Source organism: Felis catus, chromosome C2 (genome assembly GCF_018350175.1).
Source record: "Felis catus isolate Fca126 chromosome C2, F.catus_Fca126_mat1.0, whole genome shotgun sequence".
Lineage (NCBI taxonomy): Eukaryota > Metazoa > Chordata > Mammalia > Carnivora > Felidae > Felis > Felis catus.
In genome coordinates this window covers 30,233,230-30,258,849 of record NC_058376.1, presented here as the reverse complement: position 1 = coordinate 30,258,849, position 25,620 = coordinate 30,233,230, and the positions used below count along the sequence as shown (strand labels likewise).

Here is a 25,620-nt window from a genome sequence, read left to right as displayed (position 1 = left end):
TTGCATGGGGCTCACTGCTGTCAACACAGAGCCCACTTTGTATTTTCTGTCCCTCTCTCTCTATGCCCTCCCCCACTCTCTCTCTCTCTCAAATTAATAAGCATTTTTAAAATGGATGAGGCAAAGGAGAGAAAGAATGTAGCATTTATCTGTGAATTAAAGGTGAGAGGCTGTCAAATGTCCATCGATGGATGAATGGATAAAGAAGATGTGGTATAAATATATAATGGAGTATTACTCAGCAATAAAAAAGAATGAAATCTTGCCATTCACATCTACGTGGATGGAACTAGAGGTTATTTTGCTAAGCGAAATTATTCGGTTAGACAAATTATTCAGAAAGACAAAGATCATATGACTTCACTCATATGGGGACTTTAAGATACAAAACAGATGAGGGAAGGGAAGCAAAAATAATATAAAAACAGGGAGGGGGACAAAAACATGAGACTAATAAATATGGTTGCTAAAGGGGTTGTGGGAGGTGGGATGGGCTTAATGGGTAAGGGGAATTAAGGAATCTACTCCTGAAATCATTGTTGCACTAAATGCTAACTGACTTGGATGTAAATTAAAAAATAAATAAAAATTAAGAAAAAAATAAAAATGAAGGTGAGAGGCTGTGAGAAGAAAATAGGGAAAAAGGCTTTTTTTAAAATTTGTTAGATCATACAGACTTAAGTATGATTTATCATATATGTAGTGAAGAAGTCATTAGACTATTTGAAAGTGTGGAATAAAGATGGAAAACTAATGGGTCAAGTTGGAAGAAAAGGTGGTAGACAGTGGCATCAATGGGTAATGTGGCTGGATTAGCCTGAAGCACGTGAATGTGAATTTCATCATGTTTTAGTAGTAGTGAAAATTAAAGATAACCTGAAAGTAATGCATTCTTAACTATGCCCTGAGAACAAAGAAAAGGAACAAAACCAAAAAGGACCCAGAGAACAACATCCACCATAAAAATAGTATGGGGATAATTATGATAAAACGTGGTTTCTAGCATGAGCTCTGCCACAAATTCATTGACAGACTCTTCTTTAGAATTATGATCTCTCAATTTTCTTATTTGTAAATGGTCCCACTGAAACATTTTTTTTGCATGAAAAATGGAAAAAAGGAAAACCTCTGAGAAAAGATGAGGCCCCCCAAATTTATTATTATTAGAGGAAACATGAATAAACTGAAAGCTACCAAGTAGTGTAGTGACAAAAATACCAGCTCTGGATCAACTATGCCATAGCCATGCAGTCTTTGGGAGTAAATCACTCAGCCACTCTGGACCTTGGTCACTTTTGTAAAATAAGGATAATTGTCCTTAGATCAAAGACTTATTTAAGGATTAAACTATAAACTTATATGAAATTATTTTATAATACAAATTACTATGTAAAGGCACGAAATTCTTTTGGGTACCATGAAATATCATCCGTAACAGAAGATGATAATAGCACAACAAATGATGAATGGCATCCACATCCAAATATCACAGTGATGGTGAGAGAGATACTTGCCACAGATGTCACATCTGCTTTTCTTATTGTTCTGAGGAGTCACATTTAATTTTGAACAGCAATGCAGTTCTGTGAACAAAGGAAGTGGTCCAGGGGATCATGACTCCGCTGGACAGTGAATGGTTAACTGCCACATGCTATCTGGCAGAATAGTGAGAACATGCGTGGTCACTATCAGCAGGGTGGGGAAAAGATGTTGCCGGAGGTTGTGGCTGAGGAAGTTTCAGTGCACTTATGGGAAATCTTTCTGCTTTCCCCATGTGGTCTCACCACATCCTCACGGATCTTCACAGTGGGGCTCTTGGGAGAGATGTAAAGTGATAGGCAGGGACAGGAAGGCAGACAGAAGACGGGAAGCAAAGAGGTACCAAGCTTGAGAGAGAGATTGGGATAGGAAGGAGGAAGCTGAGCTCTGGGGAGGAGGGAATCATCAGATGGCTACACACACTCTATCTGGACTGGAATACCCAGGAAAATGGGGGATGGGGGAGGTTGGGGGGGGAGGGTAAGCCCAGAGTGAAACAGTAGAAAAATCACTCACCAAAAATCCATGTGGGCTCTTCACAATGATATTTCACTTTTGTATATTTCTAAAATTTCAGACTATCTAACATACATGAGTACAAACCTATCGCACACGAAGACTTAAAAGTTTTGGATATTCACGACCTTGATAATATTGACCTTCCCTCTCTTGAAAGCCATACGTTCTTTGGTCAGTCTCTCTTTGCTCCCTGTTGCCTCTCATAGTCCTTTATCCTCTGACATCTCTTTACTCTTACCTGACAAAGTAGATGTTCAGTGCTCCCGGAGTCAACCTCCTGTTTATATGGAACTGATGCTCATATTCAAAATTTGGAACTCAGAACCTCGTTCAATCCATGGACTCTTGATTTTAATTGCTTACAGATTTTCCTTGCTTTCCATTGACCTCTGCCTAAACCTGGTTTTTCCCCAAATCCCATCATCTTTCATGAGACAAATTCCTCTCCTTGTCCTCACTCTATTTCTGAAAGCACTGCCACCATGTGTTTTATCATCCAGGACAGAAACCTTGGGGGTTTTCAAGCCCTACATTTAATATATCCTCACTGTTTCACAACATTAACATCACACAAATTTAGATCTTTCTTGTCCCACATATGAGCTACCGTACCAGCTTAGTGTATTCTCTTTATTTTCCCAAATCATTGTTTGCATTGTGTCACCTTACCTTTCAAAACACCGTAATAGTTCTTAGCCATTCTTCTATGATTTGACTTTAGATATCAAATCTTACTTCTCATTACTCATGACATGTTTGGAAATTAATTTTACAAAAGTGTTTACTGGGGCACCTGGGTGGCTCAGTCAGTTGAGCTTCTGACTCCGGCTCAGGTCATGATCTCACGGTTTGTGAATTCGAGTTCCAGGTCGGACTTGCCGCTGTCAGCACACGGCCTGCTTTGGATCCTCTGTCCCCCCAACTCTCTGCCTCTCTCCCGCTCAAGCTGTCTCTCAAAAATAAAATAAACATACAATTAAAAAAAATTGGGGCATCTGGGTGGTTCCGTTGGTTAAGCATCTGACTCTTGGTTTTGGCTTAGGTCATGATCTCATGGTTTTGTGAATTCAAGCCTTATGTCCGGCTCTGTGCTGATGGTGCAGAACTTGCTTGGGATTCTCAGTCTCCCTCTCTCTCTGCCCCTCCCCTATGTGTGCTGTCTCTGTCTTTCTCAAAATAAACAAATAAACTTAAAAAAAATAAAAAAAGAATTAAAAAAGTATTTACTGAGTTGCTGTTATATGTTGGCACTGTGATAAACAGAAATATAAATGGCACAGTGCTGTTCTCCAGGAATTTAAGACCTAGAGTGAGGTGCCCACAATGCAGCTTGGGCTATTCTAGAAGTATGTAAACAGGATAATGGGGATCTTGAGAATAGGCACTTAATGGAGACTCGGGCCACAAAGTAAAATTTCCAAAAGAAGGAGAAAAAGAAGCTGAGTCCTACAAGACAAAAAGGAATTAAATGGGAAAGATAAGAGATGAATACTGTGGGGATCAGTATGGGGATCAGTAGCCTGAGAATATATGATATTTTTAAGGATTCCTAACTTGCTTTTTTTAAAAAAAAATTAATATTTATTTATTTTTGAAAGACAGCGAGAAAGAGCATGAGCAGGGAAGTGGCAGAGAAGGAGACACAGAATCCAAAGCCGGCTCCAAGCTCTGAGCTATCAGCACAGAGACCGATGTGGGGCTCGAACCCACGAGCTGTGAGATCATGCCCTGAGTTGAAGTCAGATGCTCAACTGACTGAGCCACCCCGGCACCCCCCTAAATTGTTTTTTTTTTATGGCTGGAGTAAAATGTTTAGCTATAAAACTAAAGAGGTAGGCTGGAGTCAGTTTATGAGGGACCTTGTGAATAAGACTAAGAAATCCTCATTTTATGCTGAAAGCAAGGGGAAGCTGTTGAAAGATTTTAATTAAGATAATGAGTTGTGTGGTCATATTTGCGTTTTAGGAAGATGTCTGGCAGCAGAGTTGAAAACACTTGGAAGGTCTGGTAGTGAAGTAGAGAAAACTCTTTGAGAAGTTTGGGTCTCTCACAGTCTTGGGAAAACAGTAACTGCTTAAAAGCAACACCTTCCATCACTACCACCAAGGGAAACAAAAAACAAAAAACAAAAAACTTTTGTTCACAGCCAGTGCGGAAACCCGATGGGCCAACAAAATTATTTTGGGTAGTAAAGATGCATTAAAATAAAAAAAAATTCAAAATATGTGTTTACTTTGCAAAACATAGGGATCAGCATTTCATAAATCATAAGTTAAAATAACTCCTTTGAGTTCAATAACAGGCTAAGGAAATGCCTTCTAATTCCCATGGTTTTCTCTTTTAATCTGTTAGATAGTTTTCTTTTGTAGTTTATTTATAGATAATTAAGAATAGAGATTCATTAATTTACTGTTACATTATATTTAGCTTTTCAATAATAAATTGGGGCTGGGGAATGCAGATTCTACTTCATATGAGAATTTTAAAAATATAGGGGCGCCTGGGTGGCGCAGTCGGTTAAGGGTCCGACTTCAGCCAGGTCACGATCTCGCGGTCCGTGAGTTCGAGCCCCGCGTCAGGCTCTGGGCTGATGGCTCGGAGCCTGGAGCCTGTTTCGGATTCTGTGTGTCCCTCTCTCTCTGCCCCTCCCCCGTTCATGCTCTCTCTCTGTCCCAAAAATAAATAAAAAAAAGTTGAAAAAAAATAAAAAAAATATATATATATATATACATATATTATTTGAGGTTCCTGGGTGGCTCAGTTTGTTATGCACCCGACTCTTGATTTTGGCTCAAGTCATGATCTCATCGTTTGTGAGTTTGAGGCCCATGTTGGGCTCTGTGCTGACAGTGGGGAACCTGCTTGAGATTCTGTCTCCCTCTCTCTCTGCTCCTCCCCCACTTGCTCTTTCTCTCTCTCTCTCTCTCAAAATAAATAAAAATAAACTGAAAAATAATAAATAAATTCTTCTTAGCTTTAAACTCCTTACATCTAATATGCGCCATATGTAAAGATACTATGCAGAACCAGAATTAAAGAAAACACTTGTGTGGGATTGTTGAATGTGCATGTTATTCTGAACCCTTCTCCCCACATTTAATTCCTGCAATCTGTCTGCCAATACATGCTTCTTAGTCATTTGCTGTAGTGTGCTTTCACCTAGAAGGTTTCTGTACATTTTATAGAAGACCAAGAGATAGCCAGCACTATAAAATATTTAATTATGGTGTGGTAGACCAGCATCATCACTAAGTAAAATCTTGTTAGAAATAAAAGTTGGGGTGCCTGGGTGGCTCATCTGGTTAAGTGATCAACTCTTAATTTTGGCTCAGGTCATGATCTCATGGTTTGTGAATTTGAGCCCTGTGTTGGGCTCTGAGCTGACAGATTCTCTGCTTGGGATTCTCTCTCTCTTCTTTCTGCCTCTCTCTCTCTCTCTCTCTCTCTCTCTCTCTCTCTCTCTCTCAAAAATAAATATGTAAACATTAAAAAAAAGAAATAAAAGTTATTGAGCCCCACTCCAGATATACTGAATAAGCATCTCCAGGGTTATGGTTCAGGAACTATTTTAGCAAGCTTTCCAGATGATAATTATGCATCTTGAGAAGAATTATAGTAAAAGATCAATCCAAAATCTAAGGATGATTTTAGTTAGTGAAAAAAATAATTTTGCTGCTGTGAATGTCTAGACTTTTAACAGATAACCACAAATATTCACTAAAATCGTACCAAAACTATATTGGCTCTGGTTGAACCAATTATATGTTCACATTCATGTAACAATGATCTATAGGAAATATATGCCATTAAGCTCCTGAGACTCCTACATCCACAGAGACCTGATCAGCTCATCCAGCAGGAGATACCAGCACATTCAATAAAACATACATTCAGGATAGGAAATGAAGGTCCTCAGTGCAAACTTAATTTTAATACAAATTACCCAATGAAACACAAAGGTATACTATTTTCAATGAGTTTGTAAGAATAATTGTTAGTCACATTTTTTTTCTGAATTATATCAAATATTCTTATTTTACAAATTAGTTGTTTGATACTGACAATTACAATAACTTAACCAGTGGTATAATGTGCAGAAACCGATTAGAATGCATTGCGAATTAAGAAACAAAGCATTTCTTTTCTTGATGGAAATCAAATAAAAATGTCAAACTGCTGCAATCAGACATCCTAGATATGAATATTCATTGGCAACTGTTCATGGCAGATTTATGAATTCTTTCACCTGCTGTTAGGAGGAAAAAGGAAAACATTAAATTGTCAAATAAAGCTATTAACATAAGCTAAGAGAAAAAAATATATACACAGATGGATGCTGATCTCGGAATTATGCAATCTTATCAAAAAAGACCTATTTCTTTTATATCGTGAACACATTAGTTTTATGCATGCAGATTGCAAAGGTCTGAGATTTGAACTCAGTATCCACTAGTAGCACCCTGTCTTATGGTTTATGGAGGACAGTGAAACCAAACATCTATCACCTTGTCATGTAAAGCCATGTGTAAAGATACTCATTAACACTCTAAGTCATGCTTAGAAAGTCTGCTTCCTTCCTTCAGCAACATTTACATCAACATCCACATACACTAAACTATTTTGCCCTAAAGAAAAGCTTTTGATTAAATTAGAGGATATAATTTAAATGGATGATAACAAACTGCTTCAGTGGATTTGTTTTGAAGGTTTAGTAATGAGAAACCATATAAAATGTTTGTGTAGGCATGTTAGGTTACTTATTTAACCATGTGTGAATTTCAGTTAATTTGTGGAATACGGTTTCCATGGGCATTTTTAGTGCTTCCTGATTATTACCAGGGTTGGAGTGCTACAAAAACATAACATTTCCTGGAGCACTTAGGCATTTTCATTTATTGACAAGGTAAGGATGAACAGAAGCAATAAAAACTACACTTCAAATATCTCGTTATTTTCTCATATACAATTTGATTCTTGTTTGGTTCAGATATTTTTTGGCTTACCTTTTACATTTCTTTTAGGTTACTATCTTTGACCTAATATTTTAGATAGGTATAGAATTTTTTCCCCTTTTAGTTTCTATTATAAATAAATATATATCTAGTATCAATGGACTGTTTTATGTTAATTAGTTGAATGAAATAGTAATGACACCATTAGGCCAAGAAGACTTTGGGTTGTATTATATCCAACAATCATACAATTTCAACCAAATATTTAGCAAAGGAATTATGCCATTTTTCTACAAGATGAAGCATTTGAAGAGAATTGCAGAGATCTGAAACAAGATCCATTTCCTCTATTACTGTTCCTCAACTATGCCAACAAGTTAAACTAGAAGTCATCTGAGTGTGTTCCCAACACATTGGTTTGGTTGACAAAACCAAAGTAAATGGTGCTGAATCCTCAAAAGTTTGCATTATCACATTCATTCATTGTTGGTGGAAGTGTAAATTAGTGTTTTCGATGGAGGATAATTTGCTAACATTTGTTATGGAGCATAATTCATCCAACATATAAAAATTAAATATGCATACACCATTTAAGCCAGCAATTCCATTTCAAGGAACTGAATGTATAAACATTTACCATATTCAAAAGTATTCATTGCATCATAGTTTGTACCAGCAAATAATTGAAAGCAACCTACGTATCTATTATTAGGGGACAGGTTAAATAAATCATATTCACCCACACAAAGGATTATTTGCAGACGTTAAAAGAATGTGGTAGTTCAACATGTACTGATGTGGACTAATTTTTCAAAGTGTATTTTGAAATCAAAGCAGCAAGACACAAAACTGTGTATATAATATGCCTTAATTTTAGTGTAAGACACTGAGAAAGAGAAAGGGAATCTAGTTTTCTGTTTATTCATTTATCTGTGTATCTTTCCAGGATATGCAAGAGACTCAAAGCAAGGATTGTTTCTACTAGGTGAATAGGGTAGGAATACACACACTTTTCATTCTAAATCTTTTTGCATTTTAAAGACTTTTATCATGTGAATGTACTAGGTAAATAAATTTGATAAATAAAAAAATAATTGCAAATAATTCATTTCTAAAATATGCCACAATATGATAAGCATGGATTGAGGGATACATAAGAATAAATGACCATATTCTAAAGATTTCCCTGTTTTCCGTTAGGAACAATTAAGGAATATTCTTCCAATGTCCTTTCATTATTTAATTTTTTATCCAATCAGCTGTACTTAAAAATTTGCAACCAATGCTACACTTTTAGACTTGATTATATTATAGGCAGTCTCCTCCCAAAATTGCACACATGTGAACACCCACAAGTTTGCAATAAATCCAGGGGACTTATTTATTGTATCCACTCCAAGGCCATCCATGGATCCCTAACTCTCCATGAATCTTGGGCTAACAGCCCCTTATTTGAATAGTGACATAAATGTAGAAATTAAATATCATTCATTTTCATTCTCAAATCATGTAAAAAGACTCTAATAATCACTTTGAGCAAGACTTCAAAAATAAGTAAATGTTTTAAAATGAAATTTGTGATTATAATCTAAGCCAAAGTAACTCCTGAAAAACAATACATTTATAATCTCAAGTGGCCATCTCTCCAACTTCCATTTAGTTATTTTGTACCTTGGCAGCAATTCTATCATCACTGAAAAATTTTAAAATACCTAGGCTTGAGAAGGAAAAAAAAAACCCTTAATATTAAGAAAGTGTTACTATAGTCAGAGAGTTGAAGAATAATAATATAGAGGTTGCATGCTTTTAGAAAATAACATGAGACCAGTTTCAAGGATGCGATGAAGCCTGATGTTATTTTAAGATATAAATCTCATTATACATATTAATCCAGAAATAAACACTATTGCCTAAAAGAGTAGTCATTAAGATACTACCTCTTTGAATGCACACAATTCCTTAACAATTACTCTAAATTGCTTAAGTAACATATATTTCCCAGGAAACACCTGATAATGATTTTATGTACATGTAAATAGATTTTCTTTTAGTATTATATCTACAATAATCATTATGCTATTTAAAAAAAATAATAGTAAATACAACACCAAGTGCTAAGTACATAGGCAGAGTACCTAGAAGCTGTATTTGCTAATGTAAAATTTTTAATTACTACAAAACAATGAAAGATATTTCATCACACATGTTTTTCTTAACATGCTACCACTGTTCTTTCAGATTAGGGCTCTGCATACGGAGGTTTCCATCAGTTGTTTTTATGGGTTTGTTTGAGCTGCTCATTTTCTCTGTCTTAAAACATTTGAAAAGTAGCATAACATCTCTTTTCTTTGACCTCGTCTGACAAATTAAATATTCAACAACCCCGAAGCATCCATTACCCTTGAGATGACATCATGATCTCAACAACACTCCTTTAGGCAAATCAACATAATTGCCGCACATCTAGAACATACTGAGATTCTTCTTAGACAAGACAGTGAGAGCCTCTGCTATTAAGAGGTCAGGATTAGGTTTAAATGGCTCAGGTCTTAGATTCAGCACTTTATTTAATATCTGGGTAAGAAATACAGTTTTCCTTTAACTAATAAATGCAGAAAGACAAAGCTATGAAATCCATATTTATTATGATGGGAAAGAATATTCTATACCATTTATTTTGGAAATCAAGGCATTTATCAAAATACCATTTTCACCCAGTTTTTTGAAGGAACAAAGGTAGCTAATAGGTAAACTGAAGCACTTCCTAATAAGTGTCCCATTTAAGTGCTCACTCAATATTGATGATAGTTTTACCGGCTCATCTAATTATAAAGCTAGACATCTTAACTCAGGTCTTATTTGTAGCGGATCTCAGATATTCTAACGAGTATCTGAGAACAACAATAAGAACAGCAACAATATTCACAAACCAATTCTTATAAAGAATTTCTTATATGCCAAACACTATTCTAAGTATTTTTAGATGATTTAGTTCAGTTACTTCCTTACAGCCACCTCATGATGGAGGTGATGTTATTAACTTGTTTACAGATGAGAAAGGTGAGGTGAAGAGGGTTTTACCTACCTTGCTCAAGGTCACAGAGCTTGTGGAGAATTTAAATCCAAACCAAGGAAAGTTATACATGTAAACACTACAAAATTACATTGGACATTAAAAAGATGTTTTAAATCTTTTTTTTTTCCAAAAGAAAGTTCACAAGACTTAAGGGTGATGATTATCCAATGACATCATCCAACAGGTATTTCTTAGTTACTGTTAGATATTGTGGTGGATGCAAATAAGAAAGATCTGAATGACAACCTATATGATACTTAATAAACTTAATAGAAAGGTAAGTGTTTTTTTTAAAATGCTCTGTTTTTTATTATTGTTTCCACTTTTATCAAGTAAGAAAAATAAAATATATGGGGCAAAGAAGCTTTCAATTATTTCTGTAACTCTCATCTATATATAGCAAAATCTTGGTTTGCGAGCATAATTCACTCTGGAAACATGCTTGTAATTCGAAGAACTTGTATATCAAACCAAATTTCAAGAACCATTGGCTCAGTTGTAATCATGTGATGTGCCATGTACTAATTGTATTACAAGACATCACTTGCTTATCAAGTTAAAATTTATTGGAAATACTCGCTTGTCTAGTAGAACACTCAGAGAACAAGTTACTCACAATCCAAGGTATTTTCTTTTTTAATCTTAATTATTTTTGAAAGAGAGAGAGAGAGAGAGAGAGAGAGAGAGAGAGAGAGCAAGCAGGGTAGGGGCAGAAAGACAGGAAGAGAAAGAATCTCAAGCAAGCACCACACTGTCAATGCAGAGAGCCTGACTTGGGGCTCAAACTCACGAACCATGAGATCATGACCTGAGCCGAAAACAAGAGTTAGATGCTGACCTGACTGAGCCACCCAGATGCCCCATGTATATATATGTACTTACAACGACTACATTTAAAGCTTTTTTAAACTTAAATTTAAAGTTTTTTTAAATCTAGTGGTTGTAAGAATATAGTTAAAACAATGTTATTTGACTATTTTATGATGTTACTTTATAGTTTTTTTCATCCTATTAATTTAAGTCTCTCTGACTGGTTTCTAAATGTTTACAAGGGCATCTGAGTAGCTCAGTTTGGTTAAGCGACCAACTCTTGATCTCAGCTCAGGTCTTCCTTTCATGGTTCTGAGTTCAAGCCCTGCATTGGGCTCCATACTTGGCATAGAGCCAACTTAAAAATTAAATATATATATATATATATATATATAAATAAAATAACTAACTAACTAAATACATACATATATACCTCTGAGCTGAGCATGGAGCCTGCTTAAGATACTCTCTCTCTGCCCCTCTCCCCTGCTCACTCCCTCTCTCTCTCTGATAAACAAATAAATAAATAAACACTTGCAAAGTCTGTAACAGTCTACTCTTCTGACTAACCTTCAGATTCTCTATCTACGATGAAGCCTTCCCTGAAAACTTACATCTAAATGACTATAAAGTAGGTGATTGGAAATGCTCACTTGGTATCAACTATGCCCAGTTACATATTCACATTTTACTGAAATTTTTAGGTATTATTTCTTGAAGGCTAATTGTCTGATTTAATTTTCTTCATCATTCTGAGAGCAGCTCTATCCAATATAATATTCTGCAGTGATGGGAATATTCTATAATTGTGCTATGCAACAGAGTAGGCACTAGACACATAATAGCTATTGAACACTTGAAATGTGGCTAGAGAGACTGACAATTGAATTTTTAGTTTTATTGAATTTTAATTAATTTAAATTTAAAGTTAGTCACACGTGGCTAGTAGCTGCCTTTTGAAGAATGTATGTCTACAGTGATTTTTGCAGAGTAGATATTTAATAAATTATGTGGAATAAATGAATGAGTGAATGAATGCATACACAAAACTTCTTAGGTTCTATGTTGTTGTTGTTGTTGTTTTTATTTTTTAAAAAAATTTTTTTTCAACGTTTATTTATTTTTGGGACAGAGAGAGACAGAGCATGAACGGGGGAGGGGCAGAGAGAGAGGGAGACACAGAATCGGAAACAGGCTCCAGGCTCTGAGCCATCAGCCCAGAGCCCGACGCGGGGCTCGAACTCCCGGACCGCGAGATCGTGACCTGGCTGAAGTCGGACGCTTAACCGACTGCGCCACCCAGGCGCCCCTTTGTTGTTGTTGTTTTTAGAAAGAGAGAGGCACAAGTGAACTAGGGGCAAAGAAAGAGAGATTCCCATGAGGGGCAGAGAGAGATAGGGAGGGAGACAGAGAAATAGAGAGAGAAGCGGGTCTCACCCAGGGCTCATGTTTTTACCTGAAGCAGGGCTTGAGCTCACCCAATGTGAGACTCAAACTCACCAAAAGTGAGATCATGACCTGAGCCAAAGTCAGATGCTTAATGACAGAGCCACACAGGCACCTAACTTCTCAGGTTCTTAGGAAACATCTATCTGCACCCAAACCTTCATTTTCTAAAGTATGACAGACCATTTATGGAAGCAATCCTTCTAGGGATTTCTGTCTTAGAATCATAAAGTTAGTCTAGAAAGAGGCTCTAGATCATTTATCTATCCAAATCCTTATTTGACAATGAGAGATGACTGAGTCCAGGGAAGACAAGTATCCTTGTTTCAGAGCTAGACTGTGAAGAATCAAGGACTAGAGCTCAGGTACTTTTGTTCTCAGGGAAATAATATTTGCCATAATACCCTAAAATTTTATGGGTAATTAACCTCTGTACATGACCTGTCCATGAGATTGTAAACCTAGTCTAGTGTTTTGCTTTGGCAAGGATTAAAATACAGGTGGTTTACTTGGGGAGAATGAAGAACACTGGTAGGAAAGTGACACAGGTAAGGTTAGGTACAATAAAAAAGATTATCCAGACAGTTATTGTGGGCACTAGAAATAAATTCCATGAAGAAAGTTCTTGATATAGTTTAAAATGCATACTTTATAGTTGCCCCAGTTTGGTGAAGTTTGGAGAAGGGAGGTGTCAAATGAGGGAGCTGGAATATTTTTCAGCTCCCATCAGTCAAAACTCCCAGGCTTTTGGAAATAAGTAGAACTCAATGATGAGGCAAGGCCAAAGACATATTGTTCGGACATCTCTCACTGAACTGAGATTTTCATTTCAGTTATGTACCTGTGGAAGGCAATTTAAACATACACAAATATACAATTGCATACCTATGTGGATGTGTATATGTGCTTTTTTTTTAGTTTAAATTCAAGTTAGAAAACATATAGTCTTGGTTTCAGGAGTGGAACCCACTGATTCATCTCTCACATATAACACCCAGTGCTCACCCCTAACAAGTACCTTCCTTAATGCCCATCACCCATTTAGCCCATTCTCCCACCCCTCCTCCAGCAACCATCAGTTTGTTCTCTATATTTAAGGGTCTCTTATGGTTTGCCTCCCTCTCTGTTTTTATCTTATCTTTTCTTCCCTTCCCCTATGTTCATCTGTTGAGTTTCTTAAATTCCACGTATGAGTGCAATCATATGATATCTGTCTTTTCTGACTGACGTATTTCACGTAGCATAATATACTCTCATTCCATCCATGTTGTTGCAAATAGCAAACTTAAATTATTTTTTCATCACCAGGTAGTATTCCATTATAATATATACCACATCTTCTTTATCCATTTATCCGTTGATGGACATTTGGGCTCTTTCCACAATTTGGCTATTGTTGATAGCACTGCTATAAACATTGGGGTGCATCTGCCCCTCCGAACCAGCATTTTTGTAAGCTTTGGATAAATTCCTAGTAGTGCAATTGCTGGGTCTAGGGTAGTACATTTTTAATTTTTTGAGGAAACTTCATATTGTTTTCCAGAGTGGCTGCACCAGTTTGCATTCCCACCAGCAGTGCAAAAGGGTTCCCCTCTCTATGTATCATATATGTGTGTTTTCAAAGTGAGTTACTTTTACCATCAGAATAAAAATAGACTCCAGGGACAACTTTGTGAGGACAGGTTTGTCGTCCTCCTCTAGGTTGAGGAAGGCAGGTACAGTCCATGGAAGGATGTGATGAGGCTGTGGTAATTCTTTTCATCATCTGTCAAACGCTCCTCATGACTGGGTCTCACCAGCTCAGTGACAATAACATCCACTTGCTCAACAGCACTGGCCTCCAGAGTAAGGTCTGTGAGAAACAAGATGTTGTTGGTTGGCTTTTGGCAATCCTTTGGTCACTCTCATTCTCCACTTTGTGTCCAATCTTGATATCAGAGTGACCATCAACAAGCTCAAGTTTCTCTCCCTCTGTAGAATAGCCAAATGATAACTTCTGGGCCTCTACACTCCCTGAAGAATACATATACACCTTCCTTCCAGCCTGTCTCCATTTCCTGACCGCTGGAACTACATTGTCAAAGAATGCTGCTTTTATGTGCCCAGCTGTGAATGCCGCCCTGCACCTGAGGCTCTGCAGCTGTTTCATCACCGTCATCTTTCAGTCTAGAGATGTCTGCCAGCACCCCTTATCCACTGCTGGCCTGGATCACCCACTGCAGGTCATCTGCTCTGTTCCCAGAGGCGGCAGGGATGGTAACAGCCCAGTCCAGGTGGGGATCCTCTTCAGCCTGTTTCCCCCAAAGACTGACAACATCCTGCTGGCACTCTTCTTCTTCCCAATGTGTCTGCAGATAGTCTTTAACATTTTCTTTGATGGAAGGAAATAAAATGTTTACTGAGACAATTGGGGTGGCAGTCACAGCGACTTCAGCAGACACGGAAAGCAGGATCATTTCTCTACCTGAATTGGCCTCCTGGAAGGAAGGGCAGAGGGGGGAGCTGGCTGTGCCCTCCCTCCTGGAGGGGGGAGGAGTCCAACACCTCCTGGACTTCCGACAGCCCAGCAAGAATCTCCCACTCTGCAACCACGTGGGGGTCTGTAAAAGGAGGAAGGGAACCAACTGCGTGCCCCTCAAGGTGGATGAGACCACTGCACAGGGGCCCTGAGCTCCTGAGCTGCCTAGGCCCGGAGGCCAAGACCTAGATTTCCTTGACTTTAGGACAGGTTTCTAAGTTATTTCCCTATTGGGAAATTTATGTCCACAGAGCAAGTCTAAGGACTATATTATAGTATAATTTAGCAACCCAAAAGTGATAAAACAGATAATATCTTTGTCAAAATTCTATTGCCTTAGGTATAGAGTCATTTGGAAACACATGGGTTGAAACTTGGGAAAAATGTTTAATGTAACAATTAAAATTACTTTCTACAATTATTTTTTGTTTGTTTTTGTTTACATTGGATTCCGTTCATTCTTTTTAAGTTCAACATCGATCCATGTTACCAAATGGAAACTGTGGACATGCGTCTAATAAAATCTAAATAGTTAAATACATTGGGGCAGTGGTTTCTGAAACCTGTATCAAAATAGTTTGCTCAGCTGATTGTGCACATCTCTTCTCAAGCCCGAATTCAGTGAAGAGACGTCATGGTGGTAACTTGAAATCCAACATAGTGGGTGTATCCACACCACAGAGATCATCAGTATTACAAATCAAGTTGTCTCCTTCCCCACCCTGTCCTTAAACATTTAGCACCAGCATTTATGGGTATGCCCCTACACAGCAAACTGTAAGCCATCTCAGGACTCATAACTAATTTAATTCAATATCAGATTTATTCATAGAAGCATTGCCCCCATGCAATACATGATAATCTGGCAACCAAATTGTTTTTTCCAGAACAAAAACCCCCACAAGAATCAAGAGATGAGGTGCTGCTTTATGAAATTCTGGCTCTACACTACAGCATGAGAAAGTAATGATGTAGACAGGTAGTGTCCAGACTGATATTTTTATGACAACTAAATTGTTTCTTCTTTAATTCTGGGACCATCACATTTCCAATTTTCATTGTGTTATGAAATCACTAAAAATCTTGTCATCTCTTGTCATCTCTCATCTTAATTTCATGACTGAAAGAACATTTAATACTAAAAAAGGTAAAAAATATATAATAATATATAATCTCTGAATAAATTGCAATTCTTTCTAGAAAAGAAAAATTTGCATTCTTACACTCCCCATTTACTATATATTAGTACAAGCTTTGCAGATGAGTACTTTGGAACCCTCACAAGATAATTATGTTAATTTTTTCTTAATAAGTCATCAAAATAAGAATATTAAAAAAAGATAATATCAAGCTTTTGGACAGTGTTGAGAGTTGCAGCCGCCAGACAGAAAACCCAGTCACACTGGCAAAGGCCATAGCCTGTCTATAGGTTTCTTAGCTGAGGATGACTTTTCAGATTACCTAAATTTATGACTTCCTTCTCTGTGTTCACTCCAATAGATGTCTTATAAGAAAACATTTTTTTCAGGGGGCACCTGGCTGGCTCAGTTGGTAAAGTGTGAATATTGTTCTTGGTGTTGTGGGTTTGAGCCCCACGCTGTGCACGAATTAAAAAATACTAATCGGGGCGCCTGGGTGGCTCAGTCGGTTAAGCGGCCGACTTCGGCTCAGGTCATGATCTCGCGGTCCATGAGTTCTAGCCCCGCGTTGGGCTCTGTGCTGACGGCTCAGAGCCTGGAGCCTGCTTCAGATTCTGTGTCTCCCTCTCTCTGACCCTCCCCTTTCGTGCTGTGTTTCTCCCTGTCTCAAAAATAAATAAAATGTTAAAAAAAATAATAATAAACCATTTTACAGTATTACTTTTATACATAGAATATATGGCAATCTCCAAACACAAGAATGTAGCCTCCTTACCAGTTATCTTCCATTAACATTAATGATTCGTCATTCTGTTTTTTTTAAATATATATAGATTTTAAATGTTTATTTATTTATTTTGAGAGAGAGAGTGTGTGTAAATTATGTGCAATTGAGCAGGGGAGGAGCAGAGAGAGAATCGCAAGCAGGCTCTGTGCTGTCGGAGCAGAGCCCAACTCGGGGCTCAATGTCATGAACTACGAGATCTTGACCTGAGCTGAAATCGAGAGTTGGTGGATTAACTCACTCAGCCTCCCAGGTTCCCCAGTAGGCCCTCATTTTGATTCATACATTAGTCTTATGTGTACTTCACTGAGTGTGATATTTTCTATGAATTGATACCATGTAGTTGCACAATGAGTAAAATGAGAACTCTATCTTAGAGACAAGGTGAACTGATTCATGCCTGGCCTGATCAACTGGTTCTGGTAGCTGATCTGGCATATCCTGGAATCAACAATGCCTTGTGGGCTTAAAACTATGATAAATATTATTTCAATATATTTAAAAATGTTCATTTATTTTTAAGTGAGATTAGATATTATTATTCTTTATGTAATTATCTCTGGAAAATTAGTGCCGATGCATTTAAAAGTTATTTTTCTGCTTCTGAATATGTAACAGGAACAGTGTGTATGTTATTATGTCACACCTTCTTCTACTAAAAAAAGATACATGAGAAAAAAACAAAACTCTTATTCAGTAGTAAATCAACTAAGTAGACACAACTGAGTGTGTATTTGGCATATTTAACAAAGCAGGCCAATAGCTCTAAATTAACACTGAATTTGCTTCTGTAAAGGAGAATTATTATTGACATTTCCAGCTTGCGGGGCCACTGAGAGTGAATAAGTTGATTGTTGTTCAATTATTTAATTAAGTTCCAGGAAAGATGTGAATCACAAGGTCTGCCAGAATTAGCACTAAATTATAGAAAAAAGACCAGTATTGGTCAAAAGCTGACAGCAATGACCACTGAGAGCATGTTATGGATTGACTGCCTTTGTCAGCTAGTGTATTGACAAGGCAAAATGTCAAAAACTAGTTTTAAAATTTTGAATTAAAATGATTTTAAAAAGAATAAGCAAGCATGAATAGTTTAGTGAGTTTAAGCATACAGGGTATTTTAGCTTGTATAACCTCAGAAGAGCCACTCAATAGGCACACATATAAAGACGAACAATTTTCTCAAACCACTTTTGGCCCCGAAAAACATAATGAGTGTTGAGAAGAATAAGCTGGCAGCATTAATAGTAAATTGAAGTTCACTAGTCCCCCTTTATTTCTTGCTTTGATTTCCATAGTTTCAGTTACCTCTGCTCAACTGTAGTCAGGAAGCAGAAGATCCTCCCTTGGAAAAGGACAGGTCCATATAGGTCACCAGCAACCCTAGTGCTATGTCACAATGCCTGTGTCATTCACCTCACTTCATCTCATCATGTACGTGTTTCGTCATCTCACATTATCAAAAGAAGGGTGAGTATAATACAATAAGATATTTAGAGAGACCTCATTCACATAGCTTTTATTATAGTATGTTATGTTGTTCTATTTTATTATTATTGTTCTTTATTTCTTACTGTGCCTTATTTATAAATTAAGCTTTATCATAGGTGTGTATATACAGCAAAAAAAAAAAAACAGGAAATATGCAAAGTTTGGTATTATCATCACTTTCAGACATCCACTGGGGGTCTTGGAACAATCCTCTCTGGATAAGGTGGGACTACTGTATTGCCTCTTCAAAATATCATATGGAAATGCAAAAGTGAAAATACAAGAAATACACTCATTTTCAGGCTTTCATATTTCTAAACATGTTAAGATGTTTAGCATATGTATACCTTAAACATAATCCAGCTAGCACAAATAGTACAAATGTCTTTCAGGGGACTAGTATACACGCAATGGATAGCTATTGTGTTAATTAGAAGTGTGAAAGAACAACTGCATTGTTTTTTTCCAGTAGGGTATGTATGCATATCTAGCATCTAAATCTGTATCTATGTCTATATGTCCTTTAGGATCAATTGCATCTATCATAGAATGACAGATGTGACCAAGGAAGAAAAAGCAATAGATCTAACACAATTTTATTTTTTTAAGTTTATTTATGTATTTTGAGAGAGAGAGCACGAGAGAAAGAGGCAGAGAGTGGGAGAGGAAAAATTCCCAGCAGGTGATGTGCGTCTTGAACTCATGAACTGTGAAATCATGGCCTGAGTCAAAATTAAGAGTAGGCTATTCAACCAACTTAGCCACCCCAGGTGCCCTAATGCAATTTTTTAAAATTTTATTTCAATGTTTATTTATTTTTGAGAGAGACAGAGACGGTGTGTGAACTGGGAACGGGCAGAGAGAGAGGGAGACACAGAATCTGAAGTAGGCTCCAGGCTCTGAGCTCTCAGCATAGGGCCTCGACTCACAAACTGCAAGATCATGACTTGAGCTGAAGTCGAGGCTTACCCAACTGAGCCACCCAGACCCCTAATGCAATTTTTTTTTTATCTAGGTTTTGGTTCTATACCACATGCCAAAATTCATCATTAAATTGGGATGAATTTTATTTCAACCACCAAAAATAATATCATTTCTGGAACACAGATGAGAAGTAAGCATTTTTAAATTGCTAAATAACCCCAACATTTCATTTTGTGAACTATGGTATTGGGGTTTTAACTTTTTTTAAAAAAAATTTTTTTTCAACGTTTATTTATTTTTGGGACAGAGAGAGACAGAGCATGAACGGGCGAGGGGCAGAGAGAGAGAGGGAGACACAGAATCGGAAACAGGGTCCAGGCTCTGAGCCATCAGCCCAGAGCCCAACGCGGGGCTTGAACTCACGGACCGCGAGATCGTGACCTGGCTGAAGTCGGACGCCCAACTGACTGCGCCACCCAGGCGCCCCTTAACTTTTGTTTTAAGCCAAGGTTACAAGGTTCTAGTAGGCTATGAAATCTTTGATTTTGTAAGTTACAAAAATAAATAAATAAATAAATAAATAAATAAATAAATAAATAAAGGTGACTACATTTTCATCAATGAGAATGTTCATATAAGTCCAAACTACAAACAATTTGGATATTGTCTAAAAGATCTTTCAGAAGGCCTTTCTGGTTTAATAGTTGGTCTTTCTCCTTCTTCTTCTTCTTCTTCTTCTTCTTCTTCTTCTTCTTCTTCTTCTCCTTCTCCTTCTCCTACTCCTTCTCCTCCTCCTCTCCTTCTCCTCCTCCTATCTCCTCCCTCTCTCCCTCCTTCTCTTTCTCCTCACTCTTCTCCTCCTCTACCTCTTCTCCTACTCCTCTTTCTCCTTCCTCTTCCTTTCCTTCTCTTCCTCCTCTTCCTTCCCCTCTTCCCCCTCCCTCTTTGTTTCCTTCAATTTGCTATCCCTGATTAATTGTTTTTACTAGCCTAAAGCCACTACTCTGTTGATCTTTCTAATGCAGTAAATACATTTCTATTTTGGTAGTGTATAGGTTTTTATTTCTCCTTTATTCTTAGGCAGAAGAAAGAGACAATGGTGGAAAAGGGAAACCTCTAAATTGAATGCTGAGAAAGGAAAATAAAATCTTATACAAATTGAAGGAAACTTCTGCTTTTCAGAGACATCGATAGCTGTAGGTACATAGCTGTAGGTATATAGCTGTAGATATATTATGAGAGGTACATAGCTGTAGGTATATTATGAGGTACGTGCGAATGAAACTCCAAAATCCTATTTGGGATAAACCACTTATGGAACTAATGGGATCCAGGTATAAGTAAGGCTCAGAGGAAAACCGCTGAGGAAAATGCAGAGGCTCAAATATGTAATGTTAAATTAGATAATTTAAGCATTTTTCTTAAAAAAAACAACAAACTATTCATGGTTTTCACTTGCTACTGCCCTATGAGCTGAACCCCACAGCCTGATGTGAAAAATCATTTCTCTGATTAAGTAGTTTATTTGCATGTGTAGTTCACTACATACACAGATCTTTCTATATGTTCTGATTGATTGGTGTGAAGTTTCCACTGATCCAGAAGAATTTATATTAAAATTGCCTGGTAATGTGAAATCTGTTCAGGAAGATTAGAAACCTATATCATATTCCCAGTAGATTAGACTATCATTCATAACAGTTGCATCCAAACTAATTCTTAATTACGTGAAACATCGTAACCCCAAATAAACATGCTATTTATACAAATAATGTAAGTGTTGAGAAAACAAACAAATAAACAACAACAACAAAAAAGATGCCAAAATCCCTTAGCAACAAGGAGCCAGATTACCTCTAAGGAAATTAACTTTACTAAGTGAATAAAATAACCTAAATCCATTAAATGTAGAACTCCTATATTTAACAGATGATACAGTTCAACAATTCCACCCTATTTTCTGCACCTGAAAATATATCAGGTTTTCTTTTTCTTCTTTTTTTCCTCCTGCAATCAAACTCTTCTTACTACAAAACTAGGGTATCCTAAATCTTCCCCTGTTCTCACCATACATCAAAGTTATGCACAGCAAAATCATAGCTTCTACTGCTTGTGTTTTCACGAACAATGCTTCTAAAATATTAATGTACAGACAATTCATCTGGGGAACTTGAAAAAATGTAGATTTCAATTCAGCAGGTCTGCAGTATGGCCTCAGATGCTGCATTTCTGATAAGCAACCAGATGATGCCTTTCTGCTCTCAAGTAGCAGCAGGGTCTTAGACACAAAGAGAAGGTATATTTCACCAAATCTTTAAATCATCACAAGAGTTTTGATGTAAAAATCTTGCAAATCTAAATAGTTCGACAAGAATAAAAATATAATGTAGTGGGAATTATGACTGTATCCTCAAGAAATAGCTAAGGAAACTGAACTAAGGAAAATGGCACTAACCATAGAGGTCAATACCCCCTGTATTCCTGTCAAGAGGAAGTAATGCTTTAAATTTCTCGTTAACACTCATAAAATATTTACTATAATAACAATGTAATGCACTATAGATGCACTTGTGCTCTTTTTTGAGTCATTTGGTACCTCTCAATGCTTCTTCTGGAAGCAAATTTTGAATAAAACCCGATATTAATAAATACTATATATTTTTTAAAATATTGCTGTTAAAAACATCATTAAAGACAAAATTGCGAGCAAAAGCTGTAATTGATGGTGTTTAAAGAAACAAATATAACTAGTTACAAGATACCTCTGTATATCAAATGAAAATGCCATAAAGATGGACTCAACTTCTACTTGTTAGATTAGTAGTAGACAATGCTGTCTATTTTTGTTGTCTTTAAATCTATGCAAAGAAAAGACAGGTGGGGTGAGCATTAGATTGGAGAAGGAGAAGTTCTGAAGTAAAATTATCACCTGCGTTCAAAACTTCCATAGCCTCTGTCCCTGAGCAGTTAAATAGAGATAATAACTCACTCACATAGAGCTGGGACAATGAAATGAGACAAGGCATAGAAGATGCTTAGCACTATGCCCGTGGTTAGCAACCTACAATTACAAGCTTAAGTTCTTAGTACTCTTAACAATCTGAGTTTCATTCATTGCATAAATGAGGACATATTTATAAAGCATTTTTAACTTGTTTCTCCTAATAACCACAATAATAATATCGATTCCACTATTAATTGAATACTTACATCATATCAAAAATCACGTGAAAAGAAGTGAGTAATTTCTTTTAACCCTCATACTTGTTCGAGGTTTGTATTTTAAAAATTACCAAAGTCAAGAAAAATAAAGTGGTTTATGTAAAATCCCTAGAGTTTATGCAAAGCGGAACTGATATTTCAGCTTAGATTTTCCTAACTTCACAGTTCTTTCCACTACAGTGGTTTTTAAAACTGCTCCTTGTGGGGGCACCTGGGTGACTGAGTAGGTTGAGCAACTGACTTTTGACTTCAGCTCAGGTCATGATCTCAGGGTCCTGAGATCAAGCTCCCTCACTGCTTCCCCCAACCCCCTTTGGGCTCTGCACTGGGTGTGGAGCTTGCTTAAGATTCTCTCTCTCCCTCTCCCTCTCCTTCTGTCCCTCCCCACACTTGTACGATCTCTCTCACAAAACAAAACAAAACAAAACAAAACAAAACAAAACAAAACAAAACAAAACAAAAACCTCTTCCTTGTGGTTTTGTCATCTGTGAAATGTTATTAATAATGTGGACCACACACATTGTTTTAAAAGTTAGATTAAATGATGGGGCGCCTGGGTGGCTCAGTTGGTTAAGCATCCCACTTGGGCTCAGGTCGTGATATACGGTTCGAGAGCTGAACCCCATGTCCGGCTCTGTGCTGACAGCTCAGACCCTGGAGCCTGCTTCGGATTCTGTGTCTCCCTCTCTCTCTCTGCCCTCCCCTGCTTATGCTCTGTCTCTCAAAAATGAATAAATGTTAAATAAAGACAAAATTAAAAGGTAAATCAAATAATGAATACTGAAAAGCCAGTACAATGCCTGGTACAAAATTAGCAGCTAATAGTCTCTAAATACAGTCATAGATGAGTGATGGAATGAATATTAGGTTTAAAATGGGTTCAGATTACAATAGCAACAGCCATGGTAACGTTTTCAATCTTAAGACTTTGTCATCATCCACTCTACCCTTTACTACTGTCTATGCAGAGTTTCCCATCATGCCATTGATTCTATTTAGTCAGATGTAGCATAACATTATTATGGCAAAATAAGCATTCTGCCTTCTTCGGATTCCTGGCAGAATATTCCAAACACAACCTTCCTTTTGCTGATGCTGTTAATTGCACAAATGCTCACGTCATCTTGTTTAGACTATGGTTTCATCCTGTTTTGACTATCATGTTGCCCTTATGCTGGTCTCCCTGTTGACAGACTTCAGCTGGTACATATTGTGCCTCAAAGTCTGATAGGCATCAGCTGCAGCAAATAGACAACTTCTGCTTCAGCTAGCTGCCAGACACAAATTTGTATTAAATTGTACTTCTAATTCGCCTTAAGAAAATATTTTTAGATTTATGTATGAAAGATGTCCTTCCATCGTGAGCATTTAGAAATGTCTAATTCACCTTTTTAAAATATGTGCTGAATTAAGTGGCATTAAAAAAAACAACAATGGCCCTTTCTGTTATATGTTCTTAATAGTGGTGCCTTTTATAAAGCTACCATTTATCTTTTATTAGCACTTTCAAGGCTGATGAAATTGGATTTATTACATGTACAGTAAAAGGAGAAGACAGGGATGTCAGAATTGTTAATGTTTTCTCCTAACAACAACAAAAAAGCAATTTACTGGCCCCCACCCAAACAAATGCCACAAATGCTGGCCGGTTTAGTGCAGTTTTGCTACAACTATGCATTCCATTAGTTTTCATCTTGCTTCCCCCTTTATATTTGTGGTTTTAGCTTATATGAATTATAAAGACCAAATTTTAGGGACATAGAAAAATGTAGAGGAATGCTGTTCAGGTCCACAGCAGAGTGTTAGGAATCTAAACATGGAAATCAGAAGCTCTGTCATCTGGGGTCACATGTGTCCCTGAGTCCAGAATGTTATCACCATTTATCTGGAATAGTACAAGTCTGTAATTTTTCCTCTTTGGATCTTTTCTCATCCACTGGCTCCTGCACAGACTCCAAGATCTTAGTTCTCTAAAATGTTGTTTTTGTTATGTTGTAGACATTTTCTTTTTTGGCTACCTGGTTTATATCACCCCTCCTCTGTTCCTAAGCACACTATTTTTGTTGGAGATTTATCTCTGTTCACTGTGAATTGTCCTGGTACTATGGAAATCCAGCTGCCTTCCATCTACTACTGTAATAGAAAGGATCAGAGCTTTGTATTCACCACTCAGATATAGCCAAGGAGTGGGCATGTGGTTTATACCTGACCCATGACCGACGTTACCTTCAGGGACTTAGAATCTTGGGAGAGTGTCACAAAGGTAGAAAAGATAGCTGGAGTTTGTTTTCTTTCTTTTCTTTTTTCTTTTAATGTTTACTTATTTTTGAGAGATGGAGAGAGAGAGAGAGAGAGAGAGAGAGAGAGAGAGAGAGCGCGCGCGCGCAGGCGGGGGAGGGGCAGAGAGAGGAAGACAAAATCCGAAGCAGGCTCCAGGCTCTGAGCTGTCAGCGCAGAACCTGAAGCGGGGCTCAAACTCATGAACCTCGAGATCATGACCTGAGCCGAAGCTGGACACCCAACCAACTGAGCCACCCAGGCGCCCCTGGAGTTTATTTTCTTAATTTGATAGGCCCCAAGCAAAAGCGGGAGGGTCCCAACTGGAATATACTTATGATGAATACTTTCCTATAATTCCTATTTCTCCTTTATCTGGGGCTTCCCAAATCCTGCCCCTTTGTCTCTTGACTTCCCTTGGAATATTTGAGCTCTGTTTACAAGTACAATATATTATTTTGCTTATTTTAGCAAGACGTGAACCAAAAACTCTGGATAATTGCAACTAAGGAATGACATTTGCTAATTTCAGAATTTTTGATTAATATGATTGTCTACGATATGAAGTATCAATCCCTTAGAATCTGGATCAGATCTATTCTCCAACATTGCTGGCTACTTTTACCCAAACAAATGTTTTACATAAGGTGGACTGATTTATTTCTGCATGCTTGTGTGTGTGTGCGCATGTGCACACTTTATCTATATGTATATCATCACTCCCTTGAATGGAATATCCACTACCAATCCCTTCCTAATTTCTTCCTTTTCCCTCTTATTTGAATCCTAACTACCTTCAAAGTCCAAATCAATATCCCAGTTCCTCTGTAGTGAAACCCACGATGGCATCCCCTCTGTTCAAATTTTGTAAAGGTCATTTGTGTGTAGTGCTAATATTCAATTAGGTTTTTTAACAGGATTA

At 37.3% G+C, this 25,620-nt stretch overlaps 1 protein-coding gene and 1 pseudogene across 18 annotated transcripts in view; both read right to left on the bottom strand.

Annotated features, from left to right (window-relative positions):
- Positions 1-25,620, bottom strand: part of ROBO2 (roundabout guidance receptor 2) — a 1,685,269-nt gene that overhangs the window by 773,056 nt on the left and 886,593 nt on the right. The window lies entirely within an intron of this gene.
- Positions 13,696-15,956, bottom strand: LOC101096092 (annotated as a pseudogene).